The sequence below is a fragment of the Anomalospiza imberbis genome, chromosome 15, assembly GCF_031753505.1.
Source record: "Anomalospiza imberbis isolate Cuckoo-Finch-1a 21T00152 chromosome 15, ASM3175350v1, whole genome shotgun sequence".
NCBI lineage: Eukaryota > Metazoa > Chordata > Aves > Passeriformes > Viduidae > Anomalospiza > Anomalospiza imberbis.
In genome coordinates, this window is record NC_089695.1 from 16,355,552 (window position 1) to 16,371,412 (window position 15,861).

Below are 15,861 nucleotides of genomic sequence, written 5' to 3' on the forward strand. Positions count from 1 at the left end.
GTCCCACACTTCCAAAGCACCACAAGGCAATGGATATCACCATCCTGGTGATGTGTACAACACCTCTGGCCTGGGGCTGAGTGGCAGGGAAGAATCCATGTCCTGTCTTGGGCTGGACATCACCCAGCACAGCAATAACTGGCCTGTTGGAATCCAGGGCATCCCTCTGGCTGCCCTGGAAGGTCTGGGACCCTGGCAGGGGGTCAGGAGCCCCCCTGCACAGAGCCCCGAGAGACACTGTCTCTGATCTCTGTCCATAGAAAAAAGTTTTCAATCTTACAAAATAAATTACAGACTCTAAATATTTAATATAAGTAATAATTAATATAACACAAATAAAAAATAAAATTTTAAAATTCTAAATAAAAAATTAAAAATTAAACATACCTTATCATTTCTCTTTTTCTTCATACCCTCCATGTTTCACTATCGTATTAACATTTTTATATTAGTTTAAACTAAAAACACACTATTCAACATAAATAATAAATATTAGCACATTATTATAAATATAACACACATAATTTCTAATATATAATGTTTACAACATCCCACTAAAAAAAAAACAAAACCCCACACACTATCCTACAAAACAAACCTACTACAAGTCAAAAAAAACCTGTTATAAATAAAAGAAAAAACACCTTAAAAAAACAACACAAACAAATTACAACTTCTCCTCTAGCAGCAGAGCTAAAAAACAAAAACTTTCTACATCTCAAAATCATTTAAATATCACAAATTCCAACACTGGCCCGGGCCATCAGCCTGACCCCAGGGTGGCTACAACTGAAAAGTCAGTGGTGCGGCAGCCCCAGCCCTCCAGGCTGTGCCCTTTTCAGTCCACAAGCACAGGAGAGTCTCAGGGCATCAGCTGGCTCAGCCATCTCCTGCAGGGAAAGCTCCTGGCTCCCAGAGCCTGGAAGTGAGGCACCAGCACCTCCGTCCACACCCAAAGTCTGCAGCACAGATCCGTCCGTGTGCCCCGGTGGGCGAGGGGACCAAGGGTCTGCATCAAAAGTAGCGTGGCCAGCAGGAGCTGGGCACTGATTGTCCCTCTCTGTTTGTCACGGGTGGGGCCCCTTGAGGGCTGTGTCCAGTTCTGGGCTCTGCACAGCAAGGTGGGCACTGGGGGCGGTGTCCAGGGAAGGGAATGGAGCTGGGCAAGGGGCTGGGGCACCAGGAGGGGCTGAGCGAGCTGGAAAGGGGCTCAGCCTGCAGAAAAGGAGGCTCAGGGGGCCCTTCTGGCTCTGCACAGCTCCTGACAGGAGGGGACAGATGGGAGGACATCCAGGAGGAGAGGGAACGGCCTCAGGCTGGGCCAGGGCAGGCTCAGGGTGGACATCAGCAGGAATTTCCCCATGGAAAGGGTGCTCAGGCACTGGAAGTGCCCAGGGAGGATTGGATCCCCATCCCTGGAGTGTCCCAGGCAGGGCTGGAGGTGGCACTGGGTGCTCTGGGCTGGGGACAAGGTGGGGATGGGGCACAGCTGGGACTCGGTGGTCTTGGATGTCTTTTCCAACCCCAATGATCCTGGGATTCTATCACCCCTCGTAGAGAAACCATTGGCTCTCTGCCACCTCCTGACAGACACAACCACAACTGGCGACCAAGAGAACAAATCTGGAAGGGATGGGAGCCACCACAGCCCGTGCCAGGGGACAGACACCGACCCCAGCCTGCTGCTGGAGGATTTTAAGGATGTGACCAGCAAATAAAACTAATGGGACACGCAGCACCTTCGGCCCCACTGGCCCAGAGGTCTCCCAAAGCTCAAAAGTGCCCTCCTCTGGCTGATTCCGACAGACTCCTCCGTGATTGCAGGCATTGCACTTTCTGCGGGAAGAAAGGACTAAAAATCAGCCGCAAAGCAATCACTGAAAACCCAATTATTCTCCAGGAAGAAATGTTTCAAAATGGTTGGAGATGGGCCGGCTGCACCATGGGTCCCATCCCAGTCCCATCCCCAGCTCAGACCTGCAGGGAACGGCTTCCCTGGGATGGATCCTCAGCCAGGGATTGCGGTTCAGGTCAGGTTGTGGTTCTGAAACTTCATGTTTTATGGCTCTCCACGTAGGTCTTGGGAAAAAAAAAAAAAAAAAAAAAAAAAAAACAAAAAAAAAAAAACCCAAAAAAAAACCTCGGCTTTCAGAAGCGAGCTCTGAATTGCAGAACACGATTTTCTGGCTCACAGATTTCCATACTGCTAAGTCATCTTTGGACTTCTGTCTCCAAGCAGTTGCCTGACATATCCCAGATGACTATTTTAGGAAAAGGCAAATCATGCCCTAGAAATGCCTGTTTGCTCTGTGCTGACTGTAAAGGCAGTCTAGACGAGCACAGATGGAGATCTCTGTATTTGGGCAGGTGAATCACACCCCCACAGACTCAGGGTTTCAAAATTTCACCCTTCATCCAAGCTCAATAGTTGCTTTACTGGCTAAAGTTGTTCATGATGGAAACTATCCATGGATATCTTGGGAATCACTGACTTATCTCTCTCACTGCATTATTCCACTGAGGTATGTCAGAGCATTTTTGCCTTTTTTTTTTTTTTTTACCCCATTTCATTTTAATATCATGGGGAAGTTCTTTACTTTCCTTAGAAGATAACTCCATAGACCAGGAAATCTTGGATTTATTCCCTTTCTTATCTTCCCTTATGGAATATCTTGGGTATTTCCTAGAGATTATGTGTTTGCTTTTAAAGGTATTTGATGTACAATCAACATTTATGCTTATGTACCTTATAAACTTTTTAAATTAAATAAATACATTTTAAAAAATAAATCAGTCTGGAATCTCATTACTCAGTTCAGTCTTCTTGTGCTCTATTTTTCAGCTGAGCCTCAAGATTCGCTGATGTCAGTAAGGAGCTGACAGAACTACAATTTATAAACTACTCTCCATCTATTTAAGAATGCTGACAATTGCTTAAGAAAAATTAAACTGTTTTGTAAATCAATGAAATTATAAGTACAAGCAAACTTTAGACATCTCTCAACAGGATTTTTACATGTCATTAACCTGATCTGCATGACACTTGGACAAAGGCATCACTAATTGCTTTTGCCCTTCAGAACTGAACCAATTCAAGGCAATTCCCAGGAGGCTGCTGCAGAAAGTTGTGAAATTCCTGGGGCGGGGGTTCATTTGGGAAGCCCTAGAAAGCTCTTATGGTGTTTCTAGGGCACTCTTATGATTTGAAAGGACACCCTGTAGGGGCAGCACCACCTTTTTTAGGGTGTCTTTTTGCCAGCAGGATTTAGGGCTGAGTTTCCCAAGGCTCCTCTGTATTGAACCACGTGTGCCCCATCAGACAATTTGGGATTTAAGGTCCCCTCCAGTTTGACACCAGCACTCTCATCACCATCAACCCAGCTAAAAAGCCTTACCAAAACACGATGATTACAGATTTTTTTCCCCCTGATAATTCTCCTCTCCACGTGGCAGGGAGTAGCCCTGGCTTTGCTTGGCAGCCCTGGCATGATGTGCAAACCACCCAAGACGTTTGCTTCCCTTCCCAGCAGTCAGGACAGGGTATATTTGAGCTTCTTGGAACACGCCAGGCTTTGGGGTTTCTTGCATGTAGTGCTAAGTGAGCTTCCTCTCTTTGATTTGTGCACCAAGCCATGGGTGACAGAAATACTCTTCATTTTTCACTGACGTGGGCAGCTCCTCTCTCAGATGTAATTGCAGGAGTCTGCCTGGCCGGTCAGACAGGCCACTTTGTTCCCTCCACAGCCCTGCCCACACCCATCCTCCCGAGGCTGGCACTTGGCTTGGCCTTTTCTGAACAGCCTGCTAAGGATTTATTGCATCTAGGCCCTCCATTAAAAAAAAAAATAAAAATATATATACATAAATAGATATTTATATAGATAGATTAGATGTAGATGTAGATATAGATACAGGATTATTAAAATCAACTGCCTGGCTTTGTTTTTTCCCACTTTGGTGATATTAGACCTACATCACCCAGTCTCCTGTCCCTGACTGTCTGAAGCTGTCTGGCTGTAACTGACGCTGCAGCTTGGCCTGGAGGCTCTGCTGCCCCTGGCTACTGCAGAGCAGGATAAAAGCCAGTTATAGTCCAGAAACTTCAAATTTTCTTGCCTTACCATTAACACTGGGAGCTTATTATTATTATTATTATTATTATTATTATTATTATTATTATTATTAAATGTTTTTAACACAGTGCCATCAAAAAGCCAAGGCTCTCTGGACACTAAATATCCACAAGGAGATAAGAGTCACTGCCTAGTTTTTTTTAAGAGACAAACAGGGTAGGCAAAGGGTGTTCTGGGTCTAATTCTGAGATTATGTGAACCAATTGTGAACTCTTCTCCCTGTAAGTCTCTTGAACAGCTACTATGGGAGACATCTCTGTCTGTACTTCTGATGGTCTGTAAAGGGCAATAATAATTAAAGCACATTTTAAATAGAAGATAAAAGTATATTCCTTAGAATTTCTACCAAGAAATAGGGTGGTTTGGCTTGGCAAAATGGGAAAAAATGGAATATCATGTCAATACCACAAGATCTGCTTTTCTCTAAATATATAAAATCTCTGATTTTTTGCAGCTTCACATATAACCATCCTCTTTCAAATTCTGCTTGCAATAGTTTCTCAAAATCAGGACTCAGCTTCTTCTATTCCAGTCATTTTTCACTGCAGCCAAGCCTACAAAAAGACTTTAACACTTCACAAGTTCAGAATTACTTTAATCAGAGAACTTTAGAGAGCTGTGCAAACGTTTATTAACACTTGCAACAGCTCCCCAGGTCTGTTGTAGGGGGTTCTCATTTTATCCCCAACGTACAGACAGGGTAACTAAGGTAACAGCAGGCAAAAAGGGTTTGACTTCCCACTTCCAAGCTGGAGTGTGTTAACTATTAGATAATTATTCTTCTACTGAGAACAGTTTAAAGCTGTAACGTACAAATATTGACTATTTGTGCCTGAGTGCTGCTCTCAAAGCTCTCCCTCAGAGGTGGCTGCATCAGGCTGGTGTGGAAGAGGTTTTACAGCCACTTCTGTGAGCCAGAGAGAAGTTTGATAAGAGGATCCATGTTCAGCCCTGAAAGAATTTCCTACCGAGGTCATTGACATAGAAACCAAGAAAGAAAAAGGATAAATAAGAGAAACCTGTTCCAATGTCTGTTCCAATGAGCACTTTGTCTCTCGTGACCAATGAGTAAACTTCTGAGCTTTATAAAAATGTCTAAAAAGCATGCTAGAATAAAAAGCATGCTAGAATAAAAGCAGTTTGGAGCCTCCTGCAAATGGAGAGTTGCTTTGGATTGTGGCCGTCGCGATGCGACAGGCTGGCTTCACACAGGAATTGAGCTCTCCTTGCAAAGTCTGCCTGGGGATTTTGGCTGCAGGCTGTGGCAATCCAGGCTGGAAGCATCAGCTCAGAGCCTGGAGGGGAGCAGAGCTTTGCTTTGGGGTGCCAGCACTGAAATCCCTTCAATGCACACCTGCCCTGAGCAGGGCACAGAGCTGGCACCAGGGTCACTGTCACCTCTCCACTGTCCCCAAACACCCACAGAGGGGCAGCCCCACCCCAGTGTCAGCCCCTGCCCTCCCTGCCACATTTGGGGCACATTTTTTTCATAATGAGCTGCAAAAAAACCAGACTGTGCACATTTTCAGGCTGGGAAAACATCCTGAACCACTGCCTGCCTTCCACCCCATTACTAATCACTGTAAACAGCTCTTCCCCCTTCTCCTTTTTCCCTTGGTTTTTTTTCATTACTCTCTAATACCATTCTGATCAACTGTTTCTGGCAAAGACAGAATAAGAGAAGGAAAATCCTACATCCTGTTCCACACAGCTAATCCATGATTCTTCAGCTTCCTAGAAATTAATCTGAAACACCTTAAATCATCTCATGATTTGCAATATTCAGGCTGCCTGGTATCCAAATTCACACCAGAACCCAAGAAAAACAACCAAACTATTTTCCATTTCCAGTCCTCTGACCCATCCAGGTCTCTTGAACAACAGCTCATGAAGTAACAGGTTCAGATTTTGCCAGTACCTACCAGGGTAGATCAACCTAGAGCAGCTTGAAGCTATTAAAGTAGTTTGTTCTATATATTTCTGTGAACACATGTATTATAAAGTCAAAATGATGAAGTGTCTGGTGGAGATAGATTTTGAAAACAGTCAAGAACTGTTTGTTCCCAGCCCCTGAGGAGTTAGGGATCCCTGAGATGAACCATAGCTGCCAAATGATTCTGGTGCTCCGGAGAGCCTTTAATCTTCATCTCCTTCAAGACTCAGACAGAGATGAAAGTCCATCCTCATTATCAGCAAAACCTTCAAAGCTGAAGGTGATGCAACTCATGTGCTGTTTAAAAACATAAAAAAAAAAATAAAAACCACCACACAGCTGGCAAAATAACTGCAGAAAGGGAGAACCAACTGTGGGTTTGTGTGTGGACAGGCCAGCTCCTCCACTGCTCAGGGAGAGCAGTTAAGACAAACTGAAAGCCTGACTCTGTAAGTGGGGTGGGCTTTTTATTTGGTTGGAATATTGCAGCTGCTGGTCAGGGAGGTTTTTGTTTGGGATTTTTGGGGAATGGTGTTGTGGGAGGTTTTTTGTTTCTGTTTTCTTTGTTGTTGTTGTTGTTTGTTTTTAAGATTAATATAAAGCTGATCAGGGATACTTTTTCCTACTCCTCTTCCACCTCAGATCTGCTCCCATAAAGATGAACAGATTCCCATAAAATCAGAGAATGGTTTGGGTTGGAAGGAACCTTAAAATCCCCATATTCCACCCTCCTGCCATGAGCAGGGACACCTTCCACTATCCCAGGTGGCTCCAAGCCCTGTCCAGCCTGCCCTGGGACACTTCCAGGGATGGAAAAAGCAAAGCAGCTGCTCTGTTTGAATACATCCACCAGTGCAGCACCACTGGTGGCAGCTGTGATATAAAACTGCAGAACAATCCCACTGCAAGCAAATAACAAATATATCTAAGCCATAAATCCAGCCCAGTTCTCAGTTTTGATTAGGCAGGACTCAGGTGATTAGAGGCCAGCCTTAAAACAAAACCCCTCATGTCACCAAGCCAAACAGCTTTCCAAATGTCAGTTTACCTCCTTCTGGGTCTTGCAGGAAATGTTTCTCAATGGCCAGCCCTCAATCTTCTGTATCACAACAGCCCTTTACACGTGAGAACAGAAGCACAGGGTTTGTTCCTGAGTGGATAAAGGAATGTGGCAATTTTGAGTGACTGGCACAAAAAAAAAATTAAAAAATAAAAATAAAAACATGAGTTTGACCAGCAGGCCTGGCAGACAGGGGGCACTCAGAAATTAAAAAGGGAGCAGAGCTCCTGAGGGTCTTATGGGTCTTTGTTGGTTTTTGGTGGGGGTTGCACTGAGCAAGGAACAGGTGTTCAGCTATTTCATAGCCAGGAGCATCATTCCAGTCAGAGATGCCTCTCCAGCACCAAGGGTTTTCCAGGAACACATTTGCACTCATTAGCAGTTTTTGCCACAATGGAACAAGTCAGCACAAGCTTGGGGTGCTGGCACAAATATAGACTTGGTTTCTGTCCAGGAAAGCACAGTAAGTTGGTTTGAATGAGGGAAAGGGAGCTATAGCAGAACAAAGCATCCTCTAGGTACCGTCAGCTAATCATGAAAAAAAAAAAAAATAAAGTAGAGGAAAAGGGAAAAAAAGTAATTGTGTGTTGACTTGTGTGTCCAAATCTCATCATTTAAGACATTTTGCCAGGCCTAATGCTCACACTCACACTCAGACTTGCCTCTTCAAGCACTGGGACTGTGGCTATACCCCAGGTACCTCTCCAGAAAATGCACCTAATCAGTTTTTTGCACAGATCTCCTCATGTGCTCAGACTCAGAGCCCTGTGCTTGGAAACAATCCTCAGCTGTGCACCGCGTGCTGCTTCTGTCTCTGGGCCTGTGTTTTCACAGATTTTGACATTTATTCAATAACACCATACTTTGTACTGAGCCAGCAGCTCACTTTTCCAGGGGAAAAAAATCCATTTTCATTGCATGTCCAAAGGCATTGCCTTCTACCAGTCCTCAGACACAGCACACTGCTTTAACCAGGCTCTAACTCATTTTGTTTAGGCATTAACTCATTACATCTGCAAATCTGGTCTCTGACAGTAATTGCTCTCTGACAGCCACTGTCTGGACCCTCAGCTCTGCATCTCCTCAGCAGCAGCTTCACAGGAGAGGCTCTGGTCCTGATGGGCATCAAACCCAAACCTGTCTGTCCTTCTGTCCGCATCTGCCAGCCAGAAGCCAGGCCAGGAGCTACAGCACAGAGTGAAACATCAAAAAGAACCAGACTTTCTGGAGCAATTCTCTAAGAAGGGGTTGCAAAGCCCTGTGTTTGGGATAAACGAATACAGGAGTTACTGGTCAAGAGCATTAACTCCACATGACTCCCATTTTCCGTCTGCCTCCCACCTCTGAGCTTCACATGGTGATGCAAACAACAGATATATCTTTCACCTCCCTCATTCTTTGGGGAGATAGCTTGCTCTTCCCCTTTCCTCAGGAATCCCAAATCCTGACAGCAGGAAATGGCAGGTTTATCCCAAAAGATTGTGTGTCCTTGTTTGCAGCCTCACTGCTGTCGTGGGGGCAAATCTAAAGGTCTGGTGCAGCCTCTGTGAGGAGCCAAGGAAGGGTGTGGAGAAGTGTTTGTGCTCTGAACCACAATTTTGGTGACAAAGGACAGCCCCAGCTGCAAACCATGGAGGCAGGAAGGAAACATCTCCCTCGGGAACTCAACAGCTTCCTGCAAAGAGCTGTGATGAGGGAAAAGCAGCGACACATCCATGCCCTGGCTTAGGAAAAACACCAGGATCCTGCCTGAAAACGCCACATGGGTAAGACACAAAGGTGTAAGTCAGCTCCAGTTTGTTCAAAACATTTCAACACATCAACTTTGTCCCAGCAGGCTTTATGCCAGGGCAAACACCACCTGCCTGCACCATTCTAACTTCTGCCAGGTCAAGTGTTCTCCATCCTCCTGCTGCGGCATAAATCTGAAATAAGGTGGAAGAACAGAGAGTCAGAGGGTCACTGAGGTTGGAAAAGACCTCCAAGATGATCAAGTCCAACCTGTGACCGATCCCCACCTTGTCACCATACCAGAGCACTCAGTGCCACTTCCAGTTGTTCCTTAATCCTGCATGGATTCTGCATCTTGTGTTTGACAGAAAGGCTGCATTCCCAACCCTGACCTACACCAATTTACTGCCTCTGGGTGCACAGGTCTGCTCCTATAAAGATGAACAGATTCCCATAAAGATGAACAGATTCCCATAAAGATGAACAGATTCCCATAAAAGCAGAGAATGGTTTGGGTTGGAAGGAACCCTAAAGATCTGCTTTAGAACCCACAGGTCTGCTACTGTACAACCACAACCTGGAGATGTATTTATACAACCTCTTTTCCAGCAAAAAAATTAAATTTTAGAAGTTCCTACTCTCCTGCCTGACCCAGGTCTCCTGTTCCCATCCCTACACCTCGGTTTACCTCCTGTTTTCAGGTGCTGATGCAACTGGTTGTGGGGCTCTGTGATAAACTGGGTCAGGGAAAATTCTTTTGAGCAGCAGTCAGGTTGGGTTGGTTTTTTTTTTTTAATTTTGAATGATTTCACGTCTCCACAAAGAGCTGCCTCAGCACAACTGGGGGGCAATGAACTGCGTGGGACAGTGCCAAGAGCAAGTGGCCAAACATGGGGGCAAAACTAAATTGCCTCTGCTGCTGGGGAAAACATTCATGTAACTGCTCCAGAGCAGCTTCCAACCTCCGGAGCAAGTGATCAGCATAGCATTTGCATTTGAATTGAGGGAAAAATCCCCAAGGAGCATGTCTAGGCAGGTGGCTGTCTGGAGTTGGTCAGAGGTGGGATGGAAGGAGGGCATTCTGCATGAAAATTGGGTAAACAGTTCCCCGGGCTGCTCTGCACTACAAGGATTTTAGGTTGTTTCCAAAACCTTTACCTATCTATCCGTACCTTTGCCTTGAGCTTTAATAAATAAATCTTCCCTTTGCCCCGCAATGAAAGCTGTCTTGGGTCATGGGACCAGGCTCTGCGCAATGGAAAAGCTCATCCAGCTAATTAATTACTGCTCCTGCCTCTCTCAGCATCAGAGCACGGATCCTTTGGCTCCAGCCACACCGACTAATAGGAAGGCATTTTTAATTACAGCTGGGCACTGCATCCTCCCTTTGCAGTCCCCGAGCTGGGTCCACAGCGGGGAATTTTCCCTCTTGGAGCTCGTGGGAAATCCATGGGAGCCACAAGCGTGGGCCAGGCTGTGGGAAACCTGGATCCCACCTGGGCTCTGCATCTTGCCCAGGGTGGTGAATACACGGCCCTGCTGCCAGCCAAGCCTGCCTAAGCCCGGCTTGGATCCCGGGCTTTTATTTGCTTGGAAATAGCGAGGAGGAAAAGGGGTGAGGGAGGTGGTAAGGATGGCAGCAGGATTGCCACATCTGCTCGTTAGAATCATTAAGCACGGCGCACTAAATGAATCATTAGGCATCGAAGCAGATCCACACTTGCTTTGCTTCTCAAAGCTCCCTGACTCCAGTCCCTGCTCTCTGTACAAATGCCCAGTGATTGTTTCAAGCAGCCGTGCCCATTCCCAGTGTTAATGCTGCGACTCCTTCCAAAAAAAATTGCTAAACAGATGAAGCTCTGCTGAAGGAACAGATCTGTTTATGGAACGTACTTTTCTTTCACCAGACCAAATATATTCAGCCCTCTCAAGTAAATATGTACATTAAAAACTCCCTAACTGGCTAAATGAGAAGAAAGAAATAGCAAATGGGAAATTATATAAAAAGGAGCGACTACAATAAGAAAGTGCATTTTAAAATGCTTTATTGCATGTTCTTTTGAGGCTAAATCTGAAAGCAATTTTTTTAAAAATTCAAATATCAGAGACTGAATAAATGGTTCCACAAGAAACTGAACAAATATGTGAAGGAAAGGGATTATTATATTTTAAAAAATAAATAAGCCGTCAGCCTGTATTATTACAACCTAAATATTGTCTTAGCCTGGAATATAAGAATCTGAAAACAGAACTAACTAGGTAAATAAAGCAATACTGACTTGTTTGTTTTTATTACCCAAGCTAATTTTTAAAAAATAATAATATAAATCATATTTTTTTTTTCAAATTCTATTGTTCTTATTACTCAAGCAGCTATTTCCACAGTCATATGCTTGCAAGAGTACCTGGCAGCAGTTTCAATAAGTTGTCTGAGTATTACAAAACAGCTTAACAACAGCAGACAAAACCACTCCATTCAACGCTCCTCCACTGATCCCCTCTTGGCTCCCATTCCATCCCAGCTCTCCCCATATCACAAGGCTGCTGAGATCACGCCAGCCGAATCAAAACCCCAGGAAATCACAATAGGATTAAAAAATCCTGAGCACAGAAGCCAGCCAGCAGTTTTTTCCATGGGCATTAATAAGAGTAGGATAAACACAGCACTGAAATCTCCCACCCTTCACTCAGGTGTGCAGGGCTGGGCTGTGGCTTCCCTCGTGTGTGCACACACTCAGCAGGCTGAGAGCAGTAAGGAATTCTGCAAGTCACAGTTGGCTGCTTTGATTCAGCTCTGTTGCAGGAGCAGCCTCAGGATTATTTATCCTATTTTTCCAACCCTTGGGTTTATTCTGATTTAAAAGAGTGAAGGTGGGCAACGTCCATCAGCAGAGCCCTGAGTGCACAGGTGAGCCAAGAATAATCCCCACAGCTCAGTCAGTGAAGATAATATCAAATCTATCAGCTGCCTGCACTTCACAGGAGCTGCTTATCTCTAGGAGCTGTTAGATCCGAGTTCAGCCTGTTGTTTGGTCTTGTTTTCTCCTGCCTCCAAAGGCAGCTCCACAAATTCTGCTTTTCATTCCGCACAGAAATGCATCAGGGCCTTGAATTTTATCCCTGATGCAATATGGTCTTAGCAACAATGAGAACAGTGAGCAAGTCATAAAAATAATAAACCATGCTAGGTCTGGAGGCTATGAAATCAGTTCAAACCTACTGCAGGGAGCTGTGCTGCCTGCACAGAGCCACATGGCTTTCCATGGGCACCAGCCCATTTATGAGTCATGAAACATAATAGAGTATTGTTGAAAGCTTTGGGACCATGAGAAATTATCTACTGCCCGGCATGGGGAATGGTATAAACTGGCAAGGAGCTGGAGTTACATTCTTTTACAGAAATGAAATCAGACAGCCTTGGCCTGCTTGCCAGTATACAAAACCACAAATCATGAGGACAACTCCTTAATTAGGACTAATTTTTTTTTTTAATTCCTTTTTTTTTTTTTTTTTAAGAGTTGCCACTGTGCTAAGCAGCCAGGGAAGCCAATATTTGCTCTGTCCCTGGCTGAGTTATGATAGAAAAGGTGGGTAAGACAAAAAGGAGGGGTAGGTGAGACAATGTCACAGCAGGAGCTCCCAGGTGACAACCTCTCATGCCAAGGACTGGGGACACGTGTCCAAGGAGGACAAAAACCATTTGCTAAATATTCTGGTGTGATAACACCAGGGTGCCATAGGTGTGCTTATCTCCTTGTAGAGGAGAGAGGGAGGCAGCGCAGTCCTGCAGGGGAGAGCACAGGGCTGGAGATCATCTCTAATCCAAATGCCACATTCCTCCTGGTGCCTGTGCCCAGGGGAGAAATGCTAAACGGCATTTCTCTGAGTGAGAAAGCAAAAATCCTCTTTTTAAATGAACAGTGAAGACTTCAGGAAATTGCATAGCTGCAGGAATACGGATATTAGTGGATAAATACCTGACAGGGAGAGAAAAGAAGACAAAGTGAGATCTTCCCAGTGTTATCTAGGGAACGCACAAGGGGCAATGGGCACAGTGAAATACAGGAAACCTCATTTAAACACAAGAGAAAAATTGCTTTACTCAGAGGGAGGTTTGAAAAAAAAGAACAAGTGGAGTCTCAATCCTCAGATGGAGGATCCCTGTTAACTTTGGGAATGCTACACACTCATCCAGTCAAGGAGAAAATAACAACATTATATGTATTCTTTAACAAATTTCAGTTACTTTATATAATCTGGATATTGAGTTTTTATGGTGTATTAGTGAGCCCAGAAAGGTCAGTAAAATCCCAAAGATTAACCTCTCTTAACAAACCAGTTGCTACCCTGGAATTAAAATATGCTGAAGGAAATTATGGCCTGTGTACCAGTGATGAATGAGCAGGAAAGGCCAAAAGTGAATGGAAATTCAGCTAGGAATCATTCAGTCTACAAATGCAACCACATTTTCTATTGTGCAGCCGTTGCATCATGTCACAACCAGCCAACAACAATAAATCAGGAGCTCACTTCCCTCCTCCTGCCATGGATTATCTGAGGTGGGACCACTCTCTTCCCTTCCCCAAGGAAATCTCATATTGATCAAGGCATACATGCTGCTTGAGCAGCATTTGATAGTGATGAGATATTTATCCAAATTCAAAAATGGATAGATGGATAGATGCAGTTCTTCTGAGCCATATTTGGCTTCAAATTTACTTCAAAATAGAGGGGAACAGGCAGGTGCAGTCCTGGAAGCTGAGGACAAGCATCACTTCCGAAGGTGGCCCTCCTTAACAGGACCAAAAATAAATGGATGCATGTCCCTTGTGGCAGCCAGGGTTCCAGCTACAGAATGTTGGTGTTCTCGACATCCTCTAGAAGAGCAAAGGGAGCAACAGCAGGCTGAGCATTCCAGTGGGATTCAAGGAGCAGGGACTCCATTCCCAGCTCAACCCCCAGCTGCCTGCGAGTCCCTGGGAAGCTGCTCCAGCCAGGCTGCAGGCTCTGGGCCAAAAAATACCAGGACAATATGCCTGAAATAGAGAGAGAGGCACTCAGAGGTCACAGTCCCAGCAAGCAGGGCAGGAGGGGAGAGATGATCACGTGCAGCACCTGAAATCAGCCCGAGGGAAGATGGAAGAGGAACTCTCATGAAAGTCTTCAGCCTGGTGCTGATCTGAATCAAGAACAAACACCCCTCCCTGAGGATAGGTACAACCCTTAGGGAAGGGAACACACGTTCTCCATGCAAATATTGCAAATATATCTGCCACCAAACAGCTGCCAGTGCTGTCACAGCTCTGCTGGTACAGGGACACGACCACACCTTCAGCTGGACACACTCCGGGGACAGAATAAATGCCCCAGGAATCAGGCAGCTCTGGGGAACAAAGGAGGAGAGCTGAGTTTGGGGAGGCCTCAGGCAAAGGCTTTGGATGGGTGGATGTCTGAGTTCCACGCCAAGAGTGAGATATCTTTCGTTATATTGGAAACCATCACTTCATAAAATTTTATATTCTCCCCACACACGTAGAACTGAGAACTCTTGCATATTACTGTTGTTCCTGGAGAACCAAAATGTCACCTTCATAGCTCCTTGTGGGCTGCTGTTCCACCTCAGGCTCTCTGAAAGAGTAGCTGGTTCATTAAAAAAAAAAAAAAAGGAAAAAAATGAAACCCTCAATGTTTGTGACAATCACATCGACTTTAATGTCTTCCAGGTTCTTGGCTGGGATGACACATCTCAATAAAACAGCAAAAGAAAATGTCCTCTTTCATACAAACTAGACTGTTGTTTTCCACAAAGCTTTTCCAAGTGCTGGACACATGGTCATAGTAAATTCAACCTTTCTGACTTTACCTCTCTGGTCCAGCAATAACTGACTGGGAGAGGAGATTGAAGCAGAGCTTAAAACCACGTCACCACCAAGCATCTTTGGAGAAAGACACAGAGAGGATCCAGAAGGGATTTGATCTCTAACCTACCAAGTAGGGTTACAGAAATAAAATCTGAAGTCCTAGAACTTTGTGAATTTGAATAAGTGGTGAGTTTTGGCCAAGGAAAGCAACGAAGGTGAAAGCTGGACTTCAAAACAAATATTTTCCTGCATTCCTAAAAGGCCTTTAGTTTAAAAAAAGCATTTGTAATAAAACCTAAAACAAGTTTTAAAAACTTCAGAAGCCAAGGGCACAAACAAGTTCCAAGACAGTGAGAAGAGCTGTATCATTGCATAAACTGTGGGGAGGAAAAACCCATTAACTTGAGGACATTGGTCAAAAAGTAAAGCATGAAATCAGAGTGGGGTTTGTTTGTTTATTTGTTTTTAAAAGGGCACGCACATTCTAAAAAGGGCTTTGGTTGGGGGCCTCTCTTTTTAATGTCTGCCTTTTCCTCCTGCTACTTTGTGCCACTGACTATTCTGGAAGAAATTCTCACCTCCCTGAACAACAGCACTTTTCTAAAGTTATGCAACATAGGAAGCAAAAGCTCAGTAATTGTCAATATCAAGGAATGTCCCTTGCATCAGCCAGTCCATCTGTGAAGTTTGTTCATTATGTAGATTACACCACTGACATATGGGAAAGACGTTTCTGTGGAAGTCTAAATGAAAGAAGTTAGAAATGTTTTATTTCTCACCTAAAAAAAAAAAAAAATCATATGGAGAGCTTCAGGATTTTACAGGGGGCTCTGAATATGTTTTGCCTTTATACTTTTGTATACCCTTCTTTTATTTTTTCCCCCTCAATATGTAGACTAATTACAGTGATAAAACAACTCATATAAGATGTGACTCACACAGCCCTTAAGAGAACAATACAGCACTACCCTCAGACAGGGAATCAGCCCAGCTCTCAGCAGGCAATAACTCCAGGCCTGGGGATCATTCCCACGGATGCTTAGATATCAAGCTTAATTGAAGGTTAGGTAAGTCTAATTTTAGACTCATTTCATGCCCACACATCCAGGTCCAAACCCTTGTTCTGGGAAACTGCAGATTTAA